The sequence below is a fragment of the Gossypium raimondii genome, chromosome 12 (genome assembly GCF_025698545.1).
Source record: "Gossypium raimondii isolate GPD5lz chromosome 12, ASM2569854v1, whole genome shotgun sequence".
NCBI lineage: Eukaryota > Viridiplantae > Streptophyta > Magnoliopsida > Malvales > Malvaceae > Gossypium > Gossypium raimondii.
The window spans coordinates 40,810,336-40,823,749 of record NC_068576.1 but is presented as its reverse complement, the minus strand read 5'-3'; positions in this window follow the sequence as shown (position 1 = coordinate 40,823,749).

Sequence of the window (13,414 nt, the reverse complement as noted above, 5' to 3'; positions counted from 1 at the left end):
TATGACTAAATAATATTGTAATTAATAGACTTAGAGTCAGAATTTAATTACAAATTATTTGAGCCGTAATTATATATGTTAAATCGATGTGATGAATAAATGAAAACAAAAATTTATATAGCATTATTATCTGCAATGAATGCGTTTTCTAGCTAAAAGCAAGAGATAATTTAGAGATTAAATTAATTTCTTTGAATTATCATTCAATTAATTGTAATAAAAACATTTAAGTTTGAATTGGAAATTAAATTATTTAGTTATCGCAGTTTTATTGAACAATACAATTAAATCTATTTACTCGGAGGGTCTAGTACGATAAAGTCGTCATGACTTTAACATAATTAGAATTGGGTTGAGGAACTAATTTAATTGAGTGAATTAATTAAATAAATAATATTTTGGCATTAGAAAATTGATTATTGGGTTGGAGAAATTATATGAGTTAGTTACAAGACTAAATAACACGTATAATTGTACCCAATACACGAATAAGCCCACAAGGCCCATTTAATACATGATGCGTGACAAACCTATGAAATTAACAAATTCAATAACAGACTGCGGTTGGTTGATTTCCATGTTGTCAATTAACCTTTGGATTGGGGATCTAAATCACTAATACTATTAAATTGGCTCAATTTTACCTCTCGACCCCAATTTTACCAAATTAGACAAATTAGTCTAGTATATCTCTCAGCCTCACCGAACTAACATGGGATGACCAAATTTATACCTGATAAGATCTCCTCGTGGTCTCACTTATCTAAATTTTCTCTTAGGGGCGTCAATCCTAAATTTTAAATTTTATTCGATTTGGTCCAAATTTTGCAATTTAGTCCCTGAACCCAAAAATCAACTAACCAACATTTCCATCAACTAGCCACTTAGGATTTAGCTACTCATGCTCATATCTAAACTCATTAACAGAAAATAATCAAACAAAAATGACATTAACTTAAACTCAAAGCAAAGTAATAAAAAACCAAACTTTCTTGCAAAAGCTTGAAGAACACAACAATGGTAGCAGGATAGATGAATAAAAACACTAAAGAAATTATTTTTAACAGATAAAATGAAAGGAAGCTGAATGATATTAAACCAAGGATTAAGGTGTGAATACAAAGAAAGTTGAAGTATTAAAAGGCTATTAACACCAAGCTATAGTAACTTCAACCAACTAACTTAACATAAAACCAGAAAAGAAAAAGCTTGAACCCTAAAAGATGTTAAAAGTTGAATAATGTGTAAAGTCTCTTTTCACTCGGCCAAAAGAAGGCTTTTGTTCTGATTACAACCTAAAAATTGTACCCAAAATGCCCCTCAGCGTGTATTTTTTTATTGGTATTGGAGTTGGACAAGGACTACCCCTGCATTCATTTTTTGTCTCCTTTCTTCAAGGGTATCGTGATACCTATGGTTTGGTATCATGATACCTACGTTAGTCTTGAAATGGGGGAGCCTTGGAAGGTCGAGTATCGTGATACCACTTTAAATGGCATCAATTCTCTTTATTTCAGCACTGTTAGAGGTATCACGACTTCTATGCTTCAATATCGTGATACCCCCTTCTAGGTGGTGTTTCATTCACGTTCGGGCCACCATTGACTCTCTACAACAGTCAACCAGAGCCCCTATGACGCATTTGGCCTATTCGGGTCTCAAAAGTAGCATAAAATACACTAATTCACTTATTAAAACAAAGGATTAAAACTTAGTAGAAGCACGAAAAATACCTTCAAACTGCTTGAGAATAAGCTCATCAAATGTAATAGAGAGCCTAATTTGACATATCAAATTACAACAGATCAATATCTAAACTTATGATTTATTACCTCCATATATATAGACTTATTTAGATAACATCTATAATAAGGTATAAAAAAAACAACCCACAAATCACTTATCATTTTAAATACTAAATTTAATTACCTTGAATCTAAAGCCCAATTGTAGACTCAATAGAACATATAAGATATATGGAAAAGTCGATAATTTGCACTGGAGTGCAACTTTTATTTACACTATTGTGCTTCTGTCACTTGCACTAAAGTGCCACTATCACTTGCACCGTAGTGCCACTAACACTTGTATGCATAAAATGTTTCCTAATGGAATGTCATTTATATCATACTAGTTCTCATTTTGTCTACATAGATATTTAAACTATACAATTTATTTACATTTTCTCAACAAATAAAACAATTCAAACTTTAGTATTCTTACAATTTAGTCCTTATCTATATAGAATCAACAATCATCAAATTACAGTTTGACATTTATTTTATCAACACAACATTTCACTTAAATATTTTACATCAATAACCATTTCACCTATCTAACTTTTACACTCTTTGCAATTTAGTCCCTTTTCTCTAATTTCATTACACGTCATAGTTTTCAAAGCATTATAAGAATACAAATTACATTTCAAATAAATTTCATGAAACAAATCATCATTTCCATATGCACATAAATCCTATGAATATCAATAAACCAATTTATCAAGTTTTCATTTTGGGTTTAATTAGAATAAGTAAAATTTTAATATACTTACAATCAAACACTTGGAATGAGTCCTTTTTCTTCTTCTTCACTCTTTTGAAATTCCCTTGCCTTTATCTATAATTTGCTCTTCACCTCTATTCTCTTTCTCTTCATTAACACAACACATATACGCAATATTTAATATCAAAACAATAATCACATACTATTTCCATGCATTTATAATGAGATTGACATGTAATCCCTAAAAAAAACTTCATCATCTTACCTTACTTTCTCAATCCTTAGCTTCTCTCTTCTCTCTCCTCAAACATGTATTCTAGCTAACTTCACAAGAGACTTAGCTTGCCATGAAGTTGTTCTTGTGATTTCACTAAAAATCTATGAAGGAAATTTGAAGTTTAAAGCTTGAAAGGGTTGGAAATAGACGAAAAGGGACTAAATGCAAGAAAATAAAACTTGGTAGAAATGGAAGAGACAAACTAGGAAAGAAAATGAAAGATGACAAATGTTGACTTTCCATTTTTATTTCTTTTTCTACATCTTTCCATACAAAATATATTTTTTTTGTATTATTAAATTTGTTAATAATATTTAATTAAAAAAATCAACTCATCATCATTACTAACAAATGGTAGCTATTCACTCTTAATCTCATCCACATTTCCATGTACTTTCATGGTCAATTTACCCTTCTAGCCCTTCCTTTTTTTCTCATCCTTCTAATCAAGTCTTTTCTTATTTCTAATGTTTACACTATGGCCTAACACTTCTTACACTTTTACGATTTAATCCATACCTTGAATTAATTTCCCTAAATTCAAAAACTCTTTTAATTTCTTATAATCCAACTATCTTCTCCATAATTTTTTAAAAAAGCTACTATTTTATCTACTTCAAAGAATTCTAACACGTGTAAACCTGAATTGACACGGTTCTCATTTTTAGGGGGTGTTAGTGATGTTAGAAGTACTTTCTTACTTTATAATGATGGTATTACTAATGTAATAATAATAAAATGGTTAAGTACGAATAAGTATTAAGGTTTGTGTTGATAACATGAAAAAGATTTAATGAAGGTGTTATTTTTACTTAACATTGAAGTACGACTTATTATTAAGTTAAATGAGCAAGATGGTGTATTGTAATATAGAAAAGTGAAATGGCAACAAGTTGTAACTTTTTTGTGCTTCCCATTATTTAGGTGTTATATGATAGTGAGTACATGTGAAGTGGAAATGAGGCTTGTTTTAGCCTTAAGTAAATTAATTATGATATATGAGTATATGCATAGTAATTATATTCATGTGAATATTTAATGATGTGAAAATGATGTTAATAATAATTATGTCTTTGTAAACTTGGTAGAATAGTTAGGATACAATTGGCATGTCAATAGGAATTAGATTTACGTGCTTTGGAATGACGATGTGATGTCTCATAACATAGCACTTATGTGCATTACAGACCCGTTTTTATGTGTATGTGCTGGTGTGTTAGGTGGATACACTTTTAAGTTCAATACTGTAACGACCTGTTTTTAATGAAATCGAAATAATGGTTCCGGCCCACGTCCTAGGCCCGGGCTCGACTCGGGAAAAAATTCCTAAGCCCGAGCCCAGCCCAGCTCGGCCCATTTTTCTAATAAACACAAAAAATTTATTTTAAAAATAAAAAAATAAAAAAGTATTTTAAAAATATTTTAAAATTAAAAAAATAAAAAATATATATTTGGGCTGGGCCCGGGCCAAAAAAGTGGTGCCGAGTCTCGGCCCGTTTTCTAAACGGGCCTCATTTTTTTGTCCAAACCCATATTTCGGGCCTATATTTTTACCCGAACCCTCCCATATTTTCGGCGGGCAGTCGGGCCAGGTCGGGCATGAGCACCTCTAATCTGCAGCATGACAGCATTATGGCTTAAAAATTTCGTTAAGAAATTTTGCCGTTTGTATGCTCAATTTGTGAAAAAGGACTAAATCGCGTAAAGTGCAAAAATTGTATTCTATTAGCTAAAAGTGTGAAATAGCTATAGAACTTTAAAGTGGAGGTCCTTATATGGTAATTAGATCATTAAATGAGTTAGTGGATGTGCATGGCTTGGCAAATTTGTTGTTTTTAAAGTTAGGTAAGGTTAAAATGGTAATTAGGTAATAAATGAAAAATTAAATAAAACAAAAAGCCATTTTGTTGTTCATCTTTGTTCCACTGAAAATTTCAGCAAAAATAAGCCTTGGAGAGCTTGAATTTTTCAGCTAAAAAATCCCTTGCATGTAAGTGATACTTTGTCTCGTTTTTGTTGATTTTTATGTTTTCGGGATCGTTGTAGATTTACCTAGCTAACTAAAGGACTTATTTGCAAAATGGTTGAAAGTCTAGGGTTTTTCCATGAGAGAATTTTAGTTGTTTGTGAAGTTTAATGGAAGAAAATGAATCCTTGTTGTGAGTTAAACACTTTTTGTTATGTGATTTTTAATGAAATTGTTAATTAGGGGTTAAATTGTGAAATATGAAAATTGTGTGGTAAATGTGTGAAATTGAGAAATTTATGGGCTGATATGAGCATATATGATTTTTGACTAGGCTTGGGTGTGGTGAAATTGCATGAATTTCATTTTACGAGCCTAGGGACTAAATTGTAAATAAGTCAAAAGTATAGGGGAAAATAGTAATTTTGCCAAAACATGAATTTTGGATTAAATTGTGATGCGGTCGTTGAAGGCACAAAAAATATTCTATCCCAAATAAATAATGAAAAAGAATAGTAAAAGGAAAGTAGGGTCGAATCCTCAGGGACTGGATTTGCACAATATCTTGTTTCGTGAAATCTCGGCAGAATCTTGCCCAAGAAAACCTACGTTCCTAAAAAAATAAAAAAAACAGAATTAAAGGTTTGGATCTGGAAAAAAAAATAGAATTAAGAATATTGAATCGAAAATTCAAAAACTTAAAAATAGAGTTGAGAGAAAGGAAATTCTTATGGGAGATTCCAGCCTCCAGTTGTCTCGTTCTGCCTTGGGTTTAATCTTCGGCCTTTAGATGATCCTTCCCAAATCGAATAAGCCAGTTATAGTGGAAGAGGACGCCTACGACCACCAGCTCCAAGGATTTAGACTTATGATTTGGTGGAACCTGACTCTAGCCAACAATCGCTTCTGTGGGATCGTCTTATGCTAGATCAACGCTTCTCAATGGCGAATCCCACGCCATTTTGTCTCTTGGGCTCGCCAACCTCTGACGCAGTAAGCTAACGAACCGACTGTGCAACCTTCCCAAAACATACAAAGCAGTCGCCTTTGCATACGTTGAAAAGCTTACTTCTTAAGGGACATGGATGAAGCGCCACCAGTAGTCTGAGAAACGATGAATACTCGTTGAGAAGGCTAAGTACGGATTCTAAGCCTCATGAACCCTTTTTGGGGAATATCGACAACCTTCGGCTAGATGGGTTTAGTGGCTCATGGTTGTGGTGGAAAAGAAAATAAATATAATAAAAATGGAGATTTTATTGAAAGGAAATATGAGAAGAACAAAAGCCTAGACTTTTGGGGATAGGGTGTTTACAGAAAAAGATAGATCTCTTTTAAGTCACTTCACCCCCTATTTATAGTGCTAGAGGAGATAGTCTAATCCTACTTAAATTCCTGAAAGATAAATACATTTAATTGAAGATAAATAAAGATAAATAAAATAAAATCCTAAAATTAGATAATCCTTAACAATTATCTTAATATTAATTATCCTAATAAAATTAAAATAGAGTCTAATAGAATAAAATTTCTTTTTTTTGCATTTCAACCCTTGTTTCCTCCATACTTGCACTTTTGGTACCAACTTTTCCTTGTGTCGCACATTGGCCCATTTTACTCTAAATTCACGCTTTTGGCCCTTAATTTTACTTTTGCCTCAAATTTAGTCCCTATAAGATAAAAGATCATAAATAGCTCAAATTAGCAGGATCATACTCAGAATAAATACATAATTAATATATAAAAATATGTTATTCTAGAGTGTTATCAAATTGAATAGAAAGAGATTAAATGAGATAAATTTGATTATATAGATCAAGAAAAGCAACGTACAAAATTAGATTAGGGGAAAGATAAAGTATTGGATTGAACGGTCGTTTTTCGTTGTACGAGTTCGAGGTAAGTTCGTGTAATTAAATTGCGTATTTATATGCTTAAATTGAAATAAATGTATGTGAATTTTATAATTTCTATGAATAATTATCGACCGCATAACTGACGATGTACGAAGAATACTAATCCCCGTTTGAACCTTAGAAATTCGTAGGATACAAATGAAATGTCATTAGGGTTACCAATTCCAGCTTCTATGAGCTTACCGATACTCAGCTCGTATGAGCTTAAAATTATTCAGCTCAAAAGAGCTTACCATTTATTGTTCGTATGAGCATACATGTACAAGAATTGACGGATTACAGTTCAGTACACCTCGTGTGTACTACCCACGTATCTAATGATATTCTAAGTGGTTCAACGGGCATAGTGTTATTACGAGATTATACAAGTTCAATACGAACTAGTACAGGTATTTACATGGAAATGATTTATATATGATATACTGTAAGTCCCTGAAAATTACTACATTAAGAAAGTAAGATAATATTCCTGATATAGTAAAATAAGGAAATAAAGTGATAAAAAGGGTAATTTTGAGTTATGTCAACATTGGAAAGTATATTATGACATATTAATTCAAGAAAGGATTAAATCGCAAAAGTGAGAAAAGTTTTGCTGCCCAAGAGTAAATACTCAAAATTTGAGGGGTTAAAGTGTAAATACAAAAATTTGGAAGGAGCAATAGCGTAAATATTTTAATGGTGGAATAATCTAGAAACTAAGGAAAATGGATGAATTAGGACCAAATTGAAATTGTAAAGAATTTTGAGGGACTAAATTGCAATTTTACCAAATTAAGTGATGAGTCAAGGATGGAATTTTAAAAGATTATAAAGGGAAAAAATGGTCAATTAGAGAGAGCAAATTCTAGAAGGTAATGATGATGTTGGTGATATTTTTAATTAATTAATTAGATAAATGTTATTTAGTTAATATGTTATTAAGATTTTAGTATTATTTTATTATTAAATTATTAATATAAAAGGGAGAAAAGATGAAGATAAATCATCATCTTTCCCATGCATTTCACGTTAGAAGGGAAGAGAAGAAAGAAATTTTTGCTTTCTTTACAATTTGGTCCTTCCACCAAAAATTTACCATTTTCACTTAGAAATCAAAAGAATTTCCATAGCCATCAAGAGAGAAAGATAACAAGAAGACTATGGGGAGCTAGAATAACAATTTAGATTCAAGTAATAGAAACTGGAGGAGAGAGAAAATCAAGTTAAAGGTTGAAACCAATAGGACAAGGTAAGAACATCAAGATTTCAACATATTTTTAAGTGTGATATTATTGAAAAAGTATGGAAATGATGCTATAGTAGAGTTTTCTTATATAAGGTCTTATATTTTGATATATTAGTGAAGGAAAATAAGAGAGTGATGAGAAATATTATAAAGAAAGGGAATAAGGGTGTTATAAATTTAGTAATCAACATTTTGCACTAAAACAGTTTTGGACCGCAGCAGTAGGTTAAATTTGAAAAATCACCATAAATTGTGGAAATCGAATTACAGTATGAATAAAATATGTAATTAAAGCTTATTAAGTCTAGTTTCTTATAGAAGAAATGGTGTAAGTAATGGAACTGTAAATCATGAGATATAATAAATTTTGTGAGACAAGGCCAGAATGAATTTGGGTTCCCCTATTCTGAATTGGGAAAATCATTAAAAATTGTACAAAAATAATTATGGGTTATAATTTATATTTTAAAATCGTTAATGAGTCTATTTTCAATAGAAACAAACGAGGACATCATCAAAATTCTGTACAAAGAGATAATTAATTTTTAGTGAATAGGGTTGGAACTATCAAATAGTGAAATAGGGAAATTTTAAAGAATAAAATGTACTTATTGGTTAAACCAAAATTCTGAATATTTTATAGGAAGAATAGATGTGAGTCTAGTTTCAGAGAAAATTAACGGATCTCAATTCGAGTTACATAGCTCAAGATATAAATAATTTTGTGACTATGACTCAAGTGGATAGCTTTGAATGAACAAATAAATAAATAGTGAAATTATAGATAATGTTACATATAAGCATGTTATATACATTAAGGATGTGGAATGGAGAGGAGGAGGAGGAAAATATATGATTATTCAACTAGCCTGAATTTCCATTAAAAATGGCTAATTTGCATGTTTTAGGTTCAGGGACTAAATTGAATGAAAGTAATATTTTAAGGGTAAATTTGTAAAAATGTCAAAAAGTGACCAAATTGCATGAAATGAATTGTTTTATTATTTAAATTAATCAATTGAATGAAATAATAATTTAGATCAAGATTGGGTGGAAATTCGAGGAAAATAGAAAATTACCAAAATGTCCCTGAATTCTGGTATTTTTGCAATTTAGCCTGGCAAGTTCGTGTAACTTGAATTATATTCTTAAATTCTTGAAATATATTTTTCTTGATGTGAATATGATTTGGATGTTTATTGTATGATAATTGATGAAGTATTGATATTCTTGATGAAAAGCGAAAATAAATCCCGATTAAATGAAAGGAAAATTCAATGGATCTCTGAAAAGGAATTGACAGTAAAAAGGATCTAGTCCGGACGGGTGATCCTATTCTAATATAGCCCTGCCGAAGAATATATGGAAAATGAATTTATCCCGGACGGGTAATCCGAATTAGGGTCTGAATTTAGCCTGGACTGGTAATTCAGATCCAAGCTCATTAGAGTAATTGTCGTTGCAGGGGATTTAGCCTAGACTGGTAATCCCGACAATACTCTATGAGTTTATATTACAGGGGATTTAGCCTGGACTTGTAATCCCGCTGTAAGGATGAGGTTCACGGGAGTGTGCTCTCTGAAATGGAAATGTGCGCACATGAATATAAATTGACGGACCCGGATTTGTACACTAAAGTGTACCCCTGAAAATCCATCGAAATTCCAAGAAGTTCAAAGGGATAAATATGGAAAAATAACAAGGGAATGAAAATCATGGTATTGATGAGCTCATCAATCTTGGTATATATATTATTGATACATGGAAATTATTGAACTAACTTGAATGTTGAGTTTATGCATGTTAAGGGAATAATGCATTGAATGGCATGTATAAGTTAAATTGGCCAACGTTAGCTCATTAATGTTTTGATTTTGATTGATTTTAAATATGAATGCTTGATGAAATGAAATGTCTGTAAATTAATTTGTAAACTCCGATAATGCTCTATAATCCTATTCTGGCAATATATACGGGTTAGGGGTGTTACATATACAGATACACGGAATAGATGTTACATGTACATGAAATTTAATAATTGTTGAATTCATACATGATTCTTGGTTTTTATATGAATACATGGCTGTTATTGATTATGTGATAGCCTTTGGCCAAATTAAATTGTGTTATGCTTTGAGTTACTTACCTAAATTTGTGGTTAAATGGTAAGTTTTATTTTGTGTTATACGAATTTACTAAGCTTAATAGCTTACTCTGTTTATTTTTTCGTGTTTCATAGTGTTTCAGAAGCTCGTACGGATTGGAAGTTGTCGGAGATCTCATCACACTATCAAACGTTATTTTGGTACTTTTGACTTTATAATTTGGGTTAAATGGCACGCATAGGTTTTGTTGGCTAATGGTAGCCTATGTGTTTTGTCATGTATTTAGTCATTTGATTTGGCTTGAATTTGGTATATTTTGTTATGTAAATTTGTAAATAGTCTTATAGTATGTGATGTATGGTTGCTATGTGAATGCCTTGGTTGTGAATTGGTATTTTGGGTACCAAATGGTTAAGATTGATAAATGGCATTCATGTTAAGTTTTAGGCAAAATGATGTATGTAGGTGTTTGATCATTTAGGTATGTTTGAGATATATCGTTTGCATGATCATAAGTGGTCAATTGAGGTGCTTATGGACATCATGTTGTATGTGTGGATATTACATGTTATACGCTTGACATTATTGGTTTAGAATGTCTAATTAGGACATGGTTGTATGTAAATTGTTGAGCTTAGGTTGGTACCAATTTGGGTGAGAAATATGGCTTAGAAAATGCCCTATTTGTGTTTATATGGGCAGAGACACGGGCGTGTGTCTCAGCTGTGTATGACACACGGCCAGGTGACACAGCCGTGCGTCCCTTATAACTTCTTTAGAAAACAAGTCAGTAGCTTCACACGGGCGTATGGCTTGGCTGTGTGGCACAAGTTAATATACCCTCTAGTTTTCACATGACCTAGCACACGGGCGTGTGAGGCCATTTCGATGGGTACACGGCCTGGCACATGGGCATGTGGTCTAGCCGTGTGACCCAAGTCAGTATGCTCACTAGTTTGGACACGGGGTAGGAAACGGACATGTGGCCCCATTTCGAATGGCCACACGGCCTGAGACACGAGCGTGTGTCCCCTGTACCTTTGAAAGTTTTACATGTTTTCTGAAAAGTTTCTTGAGTACTCGGTTTAGTCCTAAACTATTTTTAATGTCTATTTGAGGAATCGAGGGCTCGTATTAGAGACTATATGAATGAATGTGAATGGTTTTTTATTTGAATGAGAAATGAATATGAAATGTATGATTGTTTGATCTATAAGTCCGGTAATGCTCTGTAACCCTGTTCTGGCATCAGATACAGGTTAGGAGTGTTACAAATACGTAAGGAGTTAGGTTGGTAATCCCGTGTGCCCAAATCTTATTTTACTAAGGTTGATAGGCTATGATTCTTAATATGTACACTGTTGTGTTTAATGAACAATTATGTGAAGTGAACTTAATGTGTTATAAGAAAGATTATTTCTTTAGACAATTAAACTTGTAATGAAAATCGTATTGAAAGAAACTTAAGAAGTGAAAATTACTTAAGTAAAAGAAATGTGATTCTCTTTCATGAGCTTAATGGGTACGTGTTTGTGATTGAGTACATTTTTTCTTATACTTGCCTTATTTGTTGTCTTTTGAGTAATGTTATATATGCTAGACTAATTCAATTACTTACACCTCATACTTGATAATAAGGTAAGGGAACTTATTTTCTTGAGATTTTACTAAGCAATTCACTTAATGTGTCATTATTTTTGCGCATAGATTTGGAAAGAGTTTGAGAAGCTAACCCATTTTCTTGGATCACATCAACGTCATTACTAGACTTAAAGAGTATGAAACTAGTGTATATGTAGTTGTGACTCTTAGTGTCTTGTATTCAAAGAGTCATTTATGTTGTATATATATTAGGTTTATATTACTATATGAATATTTGGCATTAGATGTTGTTGATAGTTGTTTTGTAATACCCCAAAAATTACTACAAGAAGAAAGTAATATATCATCCTTGATATAGTAAAGTAAGGAAATAAAGTGACAAAAGGGAAATTTTGAGTTATGACAACATTGGGAAGTATATTATGATATATTAATTCTAGAAAGGACTAAATCACAAAAGTAAGAAAAATTTTATGGCCCAAGAGTAAATACTCAAAATTTGAGGGTTAAAGTGTAAATATGAAAATTTTGAAGAATCAATAGTGCAAATATTTTAAGGGTGGAATGATCTAGAAACTAAGGAAAATGGATGAATTAGGATCAAATTGAATAGGTGAATAATTATAAGGTACTAAATCAAGGATGAAATTTTAAAAGATCATAAAGAGAAAATGGTCTATTAGAAAGAGATGTAAGTCTAGAATGTAATGATGATATTAGAGATATTTTGATGATATGTATAATTATTTAATTAGATAAATATTATTTTATTAACATTTTAATGAGATATTTTATTATTATTTTATTTAGTATATAAGGAAAGAAAGATGGAGAATTCTCTTCATCTTGCCATGCACCCACGTGAGAAGAGAAGAAAGAAATTTTATTTTCTTTACAATTTTGTCTGTTTACCAAAAATTCACCATTTTCAATTAGAAATCAAAAGAATTTCCATAGCTACCAAGAGAGTAAAATAATGAGACTATGGGGAGCTAGAATATCAAGTTAGATTCAAGAAATAGAAGCTGGAGGAGAAAGAAAATCAAGTTAAAGATTGAAATTAATAGAATAAAGTAAGAACATCAAGATTTTAATATATTTTTAAGTTTGATATTATTGAAAAAGCATGAAAATGATGTCAAAGTAGAGTTTTCTTATATAAGGTTCTATGTTTTTGATATGTTAGTGAAGGGAAATATTGTAGAGAAAGGAAAGGAGGGTGTTATAAACTTGGTTATCAACATTTTGCACTAAAGCAGTTTTGGACAGCAGCAGTAGTCTGACTTTGAAAATTCAGCAAAAATTGTAGAAATTTAATTAGAGGTTAATTAAAGTATTAAATTAAATCCTATTGAGTCTATTTTACATATAAGAAACGGTGTAAGCAAAAGAGTTTCATATTATGAGATATATGATTTTTTGTGAGACAAGGTCAGATTGATTTCGGGTTCCCCTGTTCTGACTTTAGAAAATCATCAAAAATTATAAAAAATAATTAGGGGTTTAAATTTATATGTTTAAATTCTTAATGAGTCTATTTTCAAGAGAAACAAATAGAAACATCATCTGAACCCCATACTAAGAGATAATTAATTTTTAGTAAAGAAATGTCGAAGTTGTCAAATAGCAGAACAGGGATAAGTTTGAAGATTTTACTGTACTTATTAGTTAAATTGTAAATTCTGAAATTTTATGGTAGAAAGATATTTGAGTCTAGTTTCAAAACCATCAATCGGATCTTAGTTTAGAATTCGTAGCTCAAGATATAAATAATTTAGTTACTATGACTCAAGTGGATAGCTTTGATATGAACAT